The sequence below is a fragment of the Dasypus novemcinctus genome, chromosome 3 (genome assembly GCF_030445035.2).
Source record: "Dasypus novemcinctus isolate mDasNov1 chromosome 3, mDasNov1.1.hap2, whole genome shotgun sequence".
Classification (NCBI taxonomy): Eukaryota; Metazoa; Chordata; class Mammalia; order Cingulata; family Dasypodidae; genus Dasypus; species Dasypus novemcinctus.
This window is the reverse complement of record NC_080675.1, coordinates 8,551,199-8,563,893: the sequence shown is the minus strand read 5'-3', so window position 1 is coordinate 8,563,893 and position 12,695 is coordinate 8,551,199.

The window sequence follows — 12,695 nt, the reverse complement described above, 5'->3', positions numbered from 1 at the left end:
GAGAGGGAAAGAGGGAGGGCAGATTAGGAAGAGCCTCAGACTGCAGTGCAGCTCAGAGGACGTCCTGGCTGGGCTGATGGAGAGCCCAGGGTGAAGATGCCCTGTTACCAGGGTCCAGCTAGAGGCAGAAATGGCCTTCTTCAGCTCCCCCTCTGGACCCTCTAATCATTAGCTTGGGACAGCCCAGGGCATGATGCCTTGAAGTGAGCACCAGGGCAATGAGCAGATCTGGAAGGCACAGCAACTGGTGACTGTCAGTAAATGACATCGCTCAGAGCAGGTCTTCTCTTGAAAGGACACTGCACAGCCACAGCCAGGGCTACTCCAAACCTGGACCCAGAAGGGACTGAAGGGAAAAGCAACTCGAGGTAGGGCTGGCTTCTGAGGGAGACCCCCGGATTTCCTGCATCAGAAATCTGGACATTACTTATGAAAAATACAGATTTCTGGGACATTCTGACCTAGGACTCTTGATTTCTAACCAACTTCCAAGGTGACTTTTGCTGACCAAAGCATAGGAGAATAATAAAAGGCTTTGGAGTCCGATTTTATCATGTAAACTTGGGAAGGGGGTGTTACTTTAATTCCTTAGCTTCAAATTCTTCATCTATAAAATGGAGGTAAATAATTTAAAAATGACTTGGAATTTAGTTTTCATTCTAAAATACTTATTTCTGACAATAATGAGGTTATAGGACTAGTTTTCTATTAGACCAATCATTGCTTGAGAAAGTAAAATCGTGTCATACTGTACAGTTTTCTGGATGCATTCAGTTCATTAGGAATTGTAAAAGTCATTAAGATACAGGTACCTAGAACCCATCTGTTTATTCTGGAGGCCACTGGCCTGAGAAATCCCAACCTACACTGAGAAAGAAATAGATACGTATTTTAGAAAGCTCTCCTAGCAAGGTAACAGATATAGGGTAAGGACATAGTTTTTGGTGCCAAATAGAGCCAATTACTTAAATATTCTGAATCTTAGTTTACCTTCCTGTAAAATTATCACACCATCTTCTAATTGTTGGTTTTCTTGTGAAGAATTAGAAGAAATCAAGATATATTAACACAGGTGCATTCTGGTGAAAAGGACATTTGATATTTTTGTTGTGGTAATCACATTTTTCAGGAAACAATTTAGAACGCTGTTAAAATTCATACCAAGATGTTCATTACAGGATTATTTATCATTAAAAAATAATTGGAATAATTTATCTTCCTATTTTAAATAAACAAAAATGTAATTAACTTAGCCATGGTTCCTCTCAAAGATTCTCAAGTCCCCAAGTTGCTTCCAATGGAATACAATTCCATCCATTGCATCCATTGCAGAGATTCTGCTTGAATTTGTCTGGGGAGGGGACACCCAGGCATTGCAGGTTTGTAAAAGCTCATCTTGTTATTCCAATGTATAGCATCCCAAGTGTGATAGAATGTTTTACAACCGTGATGATAATGCTCCTAAAAGTTTATAATATCATATTTAAGACTCACTCAAAGAAAAAAATAACAGGAAACACCAGCAATGTCAGACTATACACATACGTAAAATATTGGAAAGAAATTGAGTGCAATCTACGGTTACTTCTCAACATTGAGATGGTTGATTGTTACCTTTCCCTAATTTTGACAATTTTCTCCCATGAGCATTTATAACCTTAATAATGATTATAAAGGGATAATGTGCATAATCCTGCTCCATCCTGAAAATACCAAGTTAGCGACCCTTCCTCTCTGACACTCCGCACTCGGGTTCCAGAATGGGAACCAAGTCTTTCTGTTGCTATATCTCCAGCTTATAGAATAGACCTTGGCATGTAGTAGGTGCTCGATCACTATGAGTTAAATGAATAAAGGAATACCCACCTGGCATTTAAATGGTACTTGGCCATTTAAATCGCACATCCCATCATTTTGTAAGTGAGAGATGACACACACCGAAGATCTTGTTTTCCAAAGGTGTGTGCTGACAGTTAAGACCCTGACCTAATGAGACTGCTTATTCATGCCATTGGTTTGAGCAGGAATTTTAATGGGTCTATAAAGAGTGCTTTCCAAGTTGAATTGCAGCACTGCGCTCTTCAGGCTCATCCTTACCTTTGACCAAACTTTCCTCCTGAAGGCTCATCCTAGTTTTTATGACCCTTCCACACATAATAAAGCATCCAAACAACTTTTTCATGTCATCTTCAATGAATTCAGAGAATTCGACAGCATGCACCCTCCACTCTGCAGTTTATAGGGTCCGCTTCATTCCCCAAGACGCGTATCAGGTGATAAATATCTGTGCTACACTGGTGAGTATGATAAACTGTTTCCTTCCAGGATCTGCTCACCCCTCATAACTTACACACCCAGAGAAAGAGCGTTCCAAGACTTCTTGGATATTTTTCCCATTAATTCTACCAAATTTCCCAACAATGAGATATCCATCTGTCACTCCCCAACCCCTATGTGATTTAACTCCCGGTAAGAACACATACCTTTTGGCATAGAATACTCATAGGAGCTATCTATAGACCATAATTGCTATACATTTGATGGAAGAGAAGTGAATTAAAACAGACGAAACTGAATATAGAACTAGTACAAAAACAAAGGTAGCCTCAAGCTAGAGGCGGAGCCTGGTTTCTAAAGCCAACAGCGCCACCTAAAATGTTGTGTGACTGCTAGCAAATCTCAAGTGACTCAAGACTCAGTTTTCTCATCTCCAAAGTGAGTATCAAGAAGTTTATACCCATTTTCACCCATAATTTTTAATTCAGTCTCAGAACCATGAATGTCCCCTGGGGATGCACTTCACTCATTCGTTATCCAGCCATGGTTTAGCTGCTGGTAGGACACTGTTACCCCTAGACTCACACCCGGGGACCTGTGGGCACTGTACCTTGGAAGACCCTCCCCTGGTCTTGCCACTCCCCTCAAGGTGATGGGTTTCTGGGGCCACAGGAACCAAGTGATCCAAAGCAGGCATCCCCCTTCCAGATCATAGTTCTGCTTCCAAAACCCCAGAATTCCTTGTCAAAAGCCTAGAGCCCACTTCCATGGCCTGTGTGGACTTCTTCCTAGGCTTCTTCTCCTGGAGGATGATGCCACTGGCGGGCAGGAGGCAGCTGTCTCATGCTTGGTCTGCAGCCCAGTAGGACGCCCTTGGCAGTGCAGGTGGGAGACAGGAGGGGAAGTGGGGAAAAGCTTGCTTCTCCACTTGTACTTTGTGTACCACAAATATAGCATGGCCCTGACTGAGGAGGCAGTGTCCCTGAAACAAACTCCTGCCCTCATGAGCATACTCAGGTAAGAAAGAAGATCAGCTATTAAACAAAACAGATGGAAATATTAATATGATTCCTATTAGTGATAGATATAGAAGATTTGATTTTGGTAAAGTAAAGGAGTTGGAATGACTTGCCATCACTAAATTTTCTTTTACATGCATGTGCACATATTCCTCTTATTATATCTTTAGTTTCTGGGGTAAAAGAAAAGTATGTTCACTTGAGTAAACACCAAAAAATGTGAAAAATAAAATTAAAATAATTCAGATACATACACTGTTGTTTTTTAAAAATTATACTTTCTTCTAAATTTTACTGTTTTGTAATGTGTTTAAACATAGGTGACCCTAACTAAAGCAGTATACCTGCTAAGTATACTTCCTATGGATTGGGAGGCTGATTTGCAAATGAACAGACAGAAGCTGAGGGAGATTGTCTTGCTGCCTGAGCTCACACAGCTGGTTGGTGGTGGAGTGAGCAAAAACTTCCAACTTCTAAATCCAAATAACATGCTTCATCGTTGTATCTGCCAGAATAATTTTCAGAATTTACCAATTACCACATTAAATACATAGGTATAGGTATAGGTAAAGGTAAAGGTATAAGTATAGGAATATAGGTACAGGAAAAGGTAAAGTTATAAGTATAGGTAAAGGTATAGGCATAGATGTAGGTATAGGTTTTGGTACAGGTAAATTATATAGGTAAAGGTACAGGTTCAGGTACAGGTAAAGGTAAAGTATAGGTATAGGTACAGATACAGGTAAATTATATAAGTAAAGGTACAGGTTAAGGTACAGGTACAGATAAAGGTAAAGTATAGGTACAGGTAAAGGTATAGGTACAAATAAATTATAAGTAAGGGAATAGATAAAGGTACAGTATAGCTACAGGTATATAGAAATAGACACAATTTCCTTGCCAAGACACCAAGTAACTAGTGGAAAATATTAAAATATTAAAATCAGATAATGTAATATTTCTCAAAACCCAGGTGGATGCAGAACCTGAGGTGGGAAAGGGTAGTATAGACGGGGCCTTCATCTTCTTTACGGTGCCCTGAGCCTATGAGATGCACGGGAGCCTCCTTCTCCAGGTGACCTCTGCTCCAGATTTCCCACAGGTGGCCTTTCCTTTGCTAACCTGCAAATTGTAGAATAGCTTCCCATACCTTTCTACAGGGGTTTTGAAATTCCCAGAAGAAAACTTATTATTAGCAATCTTGTTCAAGTTTTTCTTCTTTTCATCTAAAGGGGGAGAGTTTAATAAAATTTGCAGACAAGACCAACGTACAGTGTAAAAAAGATGGGCCCGCAAGGCAGGCAAAGACAGAGTTGTGTGTTGTGACTTCAATGGGTATGGAACATAACGTCTTGGTTGTGTCAATGAAGTGAGAAAATAGTTTCCAAGTGTGAACACCGCGGAGAGCATTTCCATCAGGGCCTCGATTTCCCAGCTCTGGCAGCCTCATTGTAAGTAACTGCCAGTGTTAACCTGCTATATTATTAACATGTTACATTAGCCTTAATACCCAATCTAGCATTCATCCTGCAGATTACTTCCCTGAAAGAGAATAGTACCTTTCCACACGCCTTCAATATTTCACGGAATAAAATTAAGTCTCTAAGTACTAGCTACAAACCAGCATTTACAATTATGAATGCTTTGAATGGCCACCTGCCTTGAAGGTGACTCAAAGGGAGAAAGACAATTGAATAAAATATTGATCAGTGGGTCTTTTTATCTGTGCATATATAACATTTTGCTAGATCAGGAATCAGCTGCCGTTTTACAGAAAACTCTCAGATTAGTGACTTATTTCGTATACACCATGATTTCAGGAAAAAACACTTTCTGTGTTCCTCCTTCCTGAAGGCTCACTGAGGGTGGGGAAGGCTCTGTGATTCACAGCCTACAGTTGAGGACAAGGCAGGCACTCGTTTCAAAACTAGATACCCGGGGAAGCGGACTTGGTCCAAAGGATAGGGCATCCACTTACCACATGGGAGGTCCGCAGTTCAAACCCCGGGCCTCCTTGACCAATGTGGAGCTGGCCCATGCGCAGTGCTAATACATGCAAGGAGTGTTGTGCCACGCAGGGGTGTCCCCCACGTAGGGGAACCCCACACACAAGGAGTGCACCCCGTAAGGAAAGCTGCCCAGCTCAAAAGAAAGTTCAGCCTGCCCAAGAATGGCGCCGCACAAAAGGAGAGCTGACACAACAAGAGACACAGATTTCCGTGCCACTGACAACAACATAAGCGGACAAAGAAGAACAAGCAGCAAATGGACACAGAGAACAGACAACCTGGGGGTTGGGGCGGGGGGGAGGGGAGAGAAATAAATAAAAATAAATCTTTAAAAAAAGAACTAAAAAACTAAACTAGAAAACCGAATGGAGGGAGGAAACAACATCTTATTTCAAGTTGCAGTGCTCTTAGTCACAGGGCAGTCCCCCTGCTTCTCCTCTGTCCAGATGGACTTGAGAACTGAAGCCATCTACCCACGCACAGGACTCCATGAGATCACCGGGGTGGAAACGCCTTCTCCTGGCACAACTGGCTCTCCATATTAACGTGGCTCTGATCTTCGACTGCCTCAGCCTGCCTTTACAGACTAAGACACCTGCTGTTCTTCACAGGGGCTTCTAAAATGACCTATCACCTTTTATTCTCTGTGGAACATCAACAGGCAGCTAGCCCCCTAAGATTCTTTCAGTTCCTTACTTCAAATCTTCATTTTCCTTCTTCTATCACTTCTATGCTGCTGTGTCATGATCCCCGCCCTATTGTAATCAAGTCCACTCATTGGAAGACTTGCCTTAAACCGAATTTCCAATTTTGAATAAATTCTAATCTTGCCTTCCCACCTCGGAGACTCTGCCAGAGCTCTGCTTACCTTTTCCCTTTCCTGTGGTAAGCAATAAACTTATCTTTGTTTTATCAACAGGTTGTGGAATATATACGGGGAGTCAGGATTTGACAGGTCAAAGGTCCCAACATGTGGGGTTAATGTGAGGATAAAATGTGGCAATGGATACACAAAAACTTGCAAGCCACAACCACAGAGAAATGTGCTCACTGTCCTCTGGAACATATGCTAGAAAGAGGAACGCGCTGGTCCTATATTTATAGCTCCTTTATTTAACTACTGCTCTAAGATATATCCATTTTTAATAGAAAATTAATATTGATCTAAAACTTAATAAGTTATTCTAATGGCTTACTTTTTCCTATTTTAATTAATTTACTACATTGCAAAATAAAAATAAATTTGTCTCCTTTGCCAACAGACATTTTAATTTAGGAATTTTCTTTTTACAGCCTTAGGTCCTTTACCCATTGTCTCTAATACATTCTTCATTTTAGAATTTGGTTTTACAAATTACATACACTACAGAGCCTTATGCTTTATAGTTTAGCATGAATCTTGGAAAAATAAAAAATGTCATGAAACAAATCATAAAGAGAACCAAGTCCTTTAATAGCGCCGATCATTTATAAACGGGAAAATCATTAGGTTGAAAAAGCGATCATTTATTTATTATACGGGCATTCAAACAACATTGATAAGCCTCTCCTCTGTGTTAGGTAGTTCTTGCAGAGCCTCAGAACATCATTTTAAACTAGACCCTGCTCTCAAAAAGGGAATAAGAAACGAGAACATACGTACAAAGCCAGCCACTGGCAAGACGACAGGTGAGAAGCCTCCGGAGAGTTGTAGAGTTTAAGGTCAAGGCTGCTCCAGGTGGAACGAGGCCTTTTGCAGTTCCATATTGGGGGAGCAGAGGAGAGATGAAGGGCATTCATTCAGGGAGGTCTTCCTGGAGGATGTGCTGCTTCCCTTGGTCCTTACAGTCTGGGTGGGATTCTCCAGGCAGTCGTGGCTGTAGGAGGACATCCCTGGGGACCTGAGCCTGTGCTGGAGGCAAGACCAGGAGGAGGGAAGCAAAGGCCCAGGGAGAACAACATCACCAAAGCCAGGTAGGTCCATGGAGCCTCAGTGGGAGCCCGAAAGGGCGGTGGTCCATGGAGGTTCCCGTGGAGAGCTCAGGCCATCCAGCAGATTTATCCCCCCCAAAGCGACAAAGCACCTCATAAGTAGACTTTGAGGCCAGATCAATGGGTTACAGAGGCTCATCCTTCCTCTTGTTTACATTATATTTTCAGCACCCATTAAGTGCCAGCCCTGGTCTAAGTGTAAGGGCTGAAGTAGTAGAAGAGAGGCATTTTTGCTCTCCCAGAGCTCACAGTCTAGTTGGGGAAAACAGCACTCTTTTTTTTTTTTTATTGATTTTTTAAAATTGTCTTTTTTTAAAAAGATAAATAGATCACACAAAAACCCAGCGTTCTTGCAATAAGTGTGCCGATTCTCTGTTAGGGTTCGTAAAGGAAACAGAGATGATGAGAGAGAGCACCAGAGTTCAGAGGGACCATTGAGTCTTGAGCAGTGCTGGCCAACAGAACCTTTTGATAATGGAAATGTTCTGTAAAAGAGCCACTAGCCGCAGGTAGCTACTGAGAGCTAGACATGTGGCCAGTGAGAATGAGGGTTTGTATTTTTTCATTTAAGTTTAATCAATTTAAATTTAAATAATCATATATAGCTGGCAATGGCTATACTTTCCTCCAATCACATGGAGAAGTTCTTTCCAGTACTTCCATGCTTCTTTAGCTGGGTCTCACATGAGGTAAGAAGCATACAGAATTGAAGGCCTAAAGCAAATGCCCCTTGCAAGGTGTGCTGTGACAAGTACTATGGGAAGGGCTGAAAGAAGACTGCTCTAAGGTTTGGAGAATCAAAGGGCTGCCTTTGTGCACACAATGAGTGCACGAGTGTGTGTGGAGGCAGCAGAATGGGCATTTCAGTGTGAGTGGGAATGGCAGCTGAGGATGGTGACAGTGTGCAGAGAGGTGTCCTCAGTTTACACCTGCAAGCCCAAGCACAGGGGCCACCTTCAGCTACCTTTCCAGGATCCTCATGGCAATCCGGTGATGGAGATGAAAACGGGTCCCAATTATTGAGTTTCTGAAAAGGTCACTGCATGGTCATTTCCTTGCCATCCACGGTGTACCTGGTCCTGGTTCTAGGAAGAAACCAGGGGTGCGTGACCAAGTCGCCATTTACTGGGACCTACTGTGAGCCCAATGCATTGGTCATTTTGTCATAATCTATCTTCCAATGACCCCACCAGGTAGGGGTTAATAGTCTCTTTTGCAGATGAGGAAAATCTCAAAGAGTTTACGAGAGACTTGCCTAAGGGCACACAGCTGGTGAAGCTGACCGGCACTCACACTCAGCTGCACCTGACCCCAGACCCTGCCCTGCCTTAAGGCGCCCTGATGTTGATTTCCAAGCCTGTGGGGCTCCAGGTGCAAGCTGGGCTATCTTCAATGACAGGCCCTCGCTCTCTCTGCAGACTTAGCTGTTGTGATACAGGTGCTGATACAGGTGCTAAAACGATCACTAAAGATGAGGAAACAGGCGCGAAGAGGGACACAGCCCAGGGCTCGGCGGGATAGCTGAGAGTCAGATTCGCTTTTCTCCGATCCTGGTGCCACATTACCTTTCACCTTTCTGCCCTGCCTCAGGAGACTGCACAGAGCTGGGAAGCACCTCTTTTCTGAAGTCCTTCATTTTACAGAGACCAATAGCACTTCGGGGCAAAGCTCATAATCTCAGGAGTTGGCAATACCTGGGTGGGAAGCCCACCTGTGCCTCTCATCGGCTGTGTGACCTTGGACGGGATATTGCACCTCTCTGGACTGTGATTTCCTCACCTGTAAAATGGGGAAAAGAAGGGTTTGTGTCTCTAATGGATTCTTTGATGCGCATATGAAATTATGCACTTATTGTGCCTGACAGCAAAGGAAAAACCCAGATAATGATAATGATGATGATGAAAATAATAATAAATTACAGTGATAGCATATATTTGGTACTTATATTACATACATATAATCATACATAGAATTATATCATACATATAAGTATATATATGTATGTAATGTATATAATATATTATGTATTATGTATAATGTTATATGACTTCAGAGCTGTAATATACACTGCATCCTATATAGTACATATTTATAAAATAACCTATTTATGTTATATAACAACACATAATACAATGGAATGCCCCTCATATGGTAGGCTATAAAACCCCATAACAATAAGGATAGTGATAATGTTAATCATCACTGGCATTTGAAGGTGAGCTCCCTTAAGTCCAGGGCAGTGGTCTCGCACCCCACAGCTCATAGGGGGCGATGCTTGCATGAGAACCAGTCCCTTGGTCCTCATTCTAAGCCCCTTCCAGCCCTGCCTCTCCCCAGACACAGAGCTCATGTGCAATTACATGAGGACGCTCTCTCCAGTTCCTGCTGTTGCCTCTGCCTAGCAGGTTGTTGGCACTCATCAGCTCTCCCAGTGCATGCCTCCCCGGCAGTGGTTTTGATATGGGCCATCCCTCAGTGTCCACCTCGGATACCCGGACAAGGAGATTTGCCTGACAGAAGACCTCACCAGCCCCCTTCCAGGGCAGCCTCTAAGTCATCAGTGTAGCAGATGGGATTTCAGAAAGCAAAAACTGGAATAAATCACAATGAAGCGACCTGAGGGTTTGGATCAAGTCTCTGCACAAATGGTGATGAACCGAATACCTCCGCTGGAATGTGGACTTGGCAAGAGGTGACAGGCACAGGAATGAATCTGTCTGCATACTTGGAAGTGCTTTTAACTCTCATTTCCATTTTAAATGTATTTTCTAACCTGCCAACTTTACCTTCTCTTCACCCCACCCTCTATTCTTAGTTTTATTAAGAGGATATGGTAAAAAGCACAAGAGGTTTGGCATCAGAGCACTACTCACCCAGCAATAAGTTACGGGCTGGCCTCAAAGCTCCTGCAATCATTTGCCAGTCTTCATGCTATCCCTGTATTAGAATTAGACCTTTATGCCTTTGGCCATGTGATTTATACCACCTATCCATGTGATATTTTCCTGTCCTGCTGACATTGAGCTTGGCCATATGACTTGCTTGGACCAATGGACTATTGGAAGAAGAGTGAAAGAGTTCCAAGCTATTAACTCCAAAGGCATTGTCTGTTTTTTTTCTTTTTTTGACCCTCTGACATTCCTGATATTTGCCATGAAAAGAGAAGGTGCCAGGTAGCTCCTATATAAGGAGGAGGAGGAAACACAGGGTACAGACCTGAATCTGACTCTCGGTCTGGACTCAAGCTCAGCTGACCAGCCTCCTGAATCAACCAGGTTTGGCCCAGCACGGTCAAACTCAGATGATCTTCAGACCCGTGAGCATGAGAATGTTTGTTGTTGAAAGCCACTGAGTTTGGGAGTGGTTGTTATGAAGCATTAAAGCAGCAATTGCTGACTAATACACACTAGCCTGGACCATCTTCTGGTCCAGAAAGGGAATGAAATCTGTCATTTATTAAGCTTCTACCATGTACCACAACTATGCTTGTCACCATGGACCAAGGAATGTCTTGTTTCAATCATTTTAATATACATCTCTCTAAACCCAGCACTCTTTAAGACATGTTTTCCAGTGGTTGGAACTTTGATTGCTCTAAGTTTCACTTTTCCAATATCCCTCAAATCCTCATCCTGACGTATCTTGCATAGCCCCCTCATGTCTGCCTGATAAGTGTCTCGGCAGTTTATGTTAAATTCCCTGGTTAGAGGTCATCAAACTTTTCCATTTATAGCCCCTCTAATTACCTGCTGGCCCTGAGGCATTGCTTCATCCCAACACATACCTGTTAAAACAATGAAAAAAAGAACATAAAACTTGAACAACAGGATTCGGGAAAGAAGCAACTTTTTTTCTCGCCTCTCAGTTTGGGGGAAAAAGGGAGGCATCTTTTCTTCTTATGAATAGGCAGAATTGACATAATAAAAAGTACTTCAAGAGCTGAACTCTCCCACTGAACACAAACGCAGAGAAATGCTGTATATCTTTAAATGTTTTATGTGTCCCAGTCATATATAATTTATTATGTTGTGAAGCTGAGTCCTTCTTTGAATGAAAATTTTACTGTCAGAGCCTGAGGTACTTTAGTTTGATGATTTAAAACTCCCAACGCACTCATAGCAAATAGCACATTTTTATGACAGTGTGTTTGTCCAAGAGGTCAGCTTTCAGCACAGTAGGAGTTTTTCCTCCGTAAAAGTGTTTCAAAGAGAAATATGTTTCCCAGCCTAATGCTCCTTGCAGAAAACACTGGTGCAATTGCAGACAGCACTGGGTGTCCATCTTTTTACGAAGGCACTGAGCATCAGGGCGGCTCATTCATCTTGTGACTTTGGACTGGGGTGACCCGTGTGGAGCTGGCCCATGCGCAGTGCTGATGCACGCAAGGAGTGCCGTGCCATGCAGGGGTGTCCCCCACGTAAGGGAGCCCCACACGCAAGGCCGTAAGGAGAGCTGCCCAGCGCTAAAGAAAGTGCAGCCTGCCCAGGAATGGCACCCACACTTCCCGTGCTGCTGACGACAACAGAAGCGGACAAAGAAACAAGACGCAGCAAACAGACACAGAGAACAGACAACCGGGGGAAGGGGAGGAATTAAATAAATAAATAAATCTTAAAAAAAAAAAAAAAGATTGGGTGAAGAGGGTGTGGTGCACTGAGCAAGATCTCTCTGGTGCCCCCACCACAAACTCTCCCTTCATTTCCCTCTATATTGTGGGATCTCTAGACTAGGAAAGCCAATAAAGCTTTAATCCATCCACCAATCCATCCATCCATCTATCCACTGGCTTATTTATTTACATATCCATTTCATGCATCCATCAATCAATCTATTCTACAAGCAGTGACGGAGACCCAAATCTCTGACAAATACTAAGCTAGGATCTGTGAACACTGAGATTTAAGCCTGTGTGCATAACCTCAAGGAGTTTTAAGATTAATTGAGGGGCAAACAGGCAAAGCCACACTTTCAAGGTGTTTTGGTCAACATTACAAGAGAAGGGAGGTTGGGGGACTAATTAAGCCCAAGAAGCAACACCCCTTCTACCTGGGGAAACCCAGGAAGCCTCCCTGGTCTCCGAGGTGTGGGCTTTTTGATCATCCAGGGGGCAACATGCAGAACGACAAGACCTCAGGTCCTTCCTGAGAATAGCAAATCGTTTCATAAACCTGGTGCTCAAGAGCGGTGTAGGTGAACGTTTTGAGAGAAGGGACTGGAGAGATGGACAGGGTGAGGTCAGGGTGGCTCCTTGGTCCCACAAGGGCAGAGACAAGCAGGGACGCCCCCAGCAAGGTGAGAAGGTACTGCCATTCACAGAAATACAAGCAGGGAGACTTTAGCAACTTTGGCATCTATAGCCCATCCAGACACCCTCCAGCTCCAAAAGCACAATTGCAGGTCACAAAACCATGCTTATTAA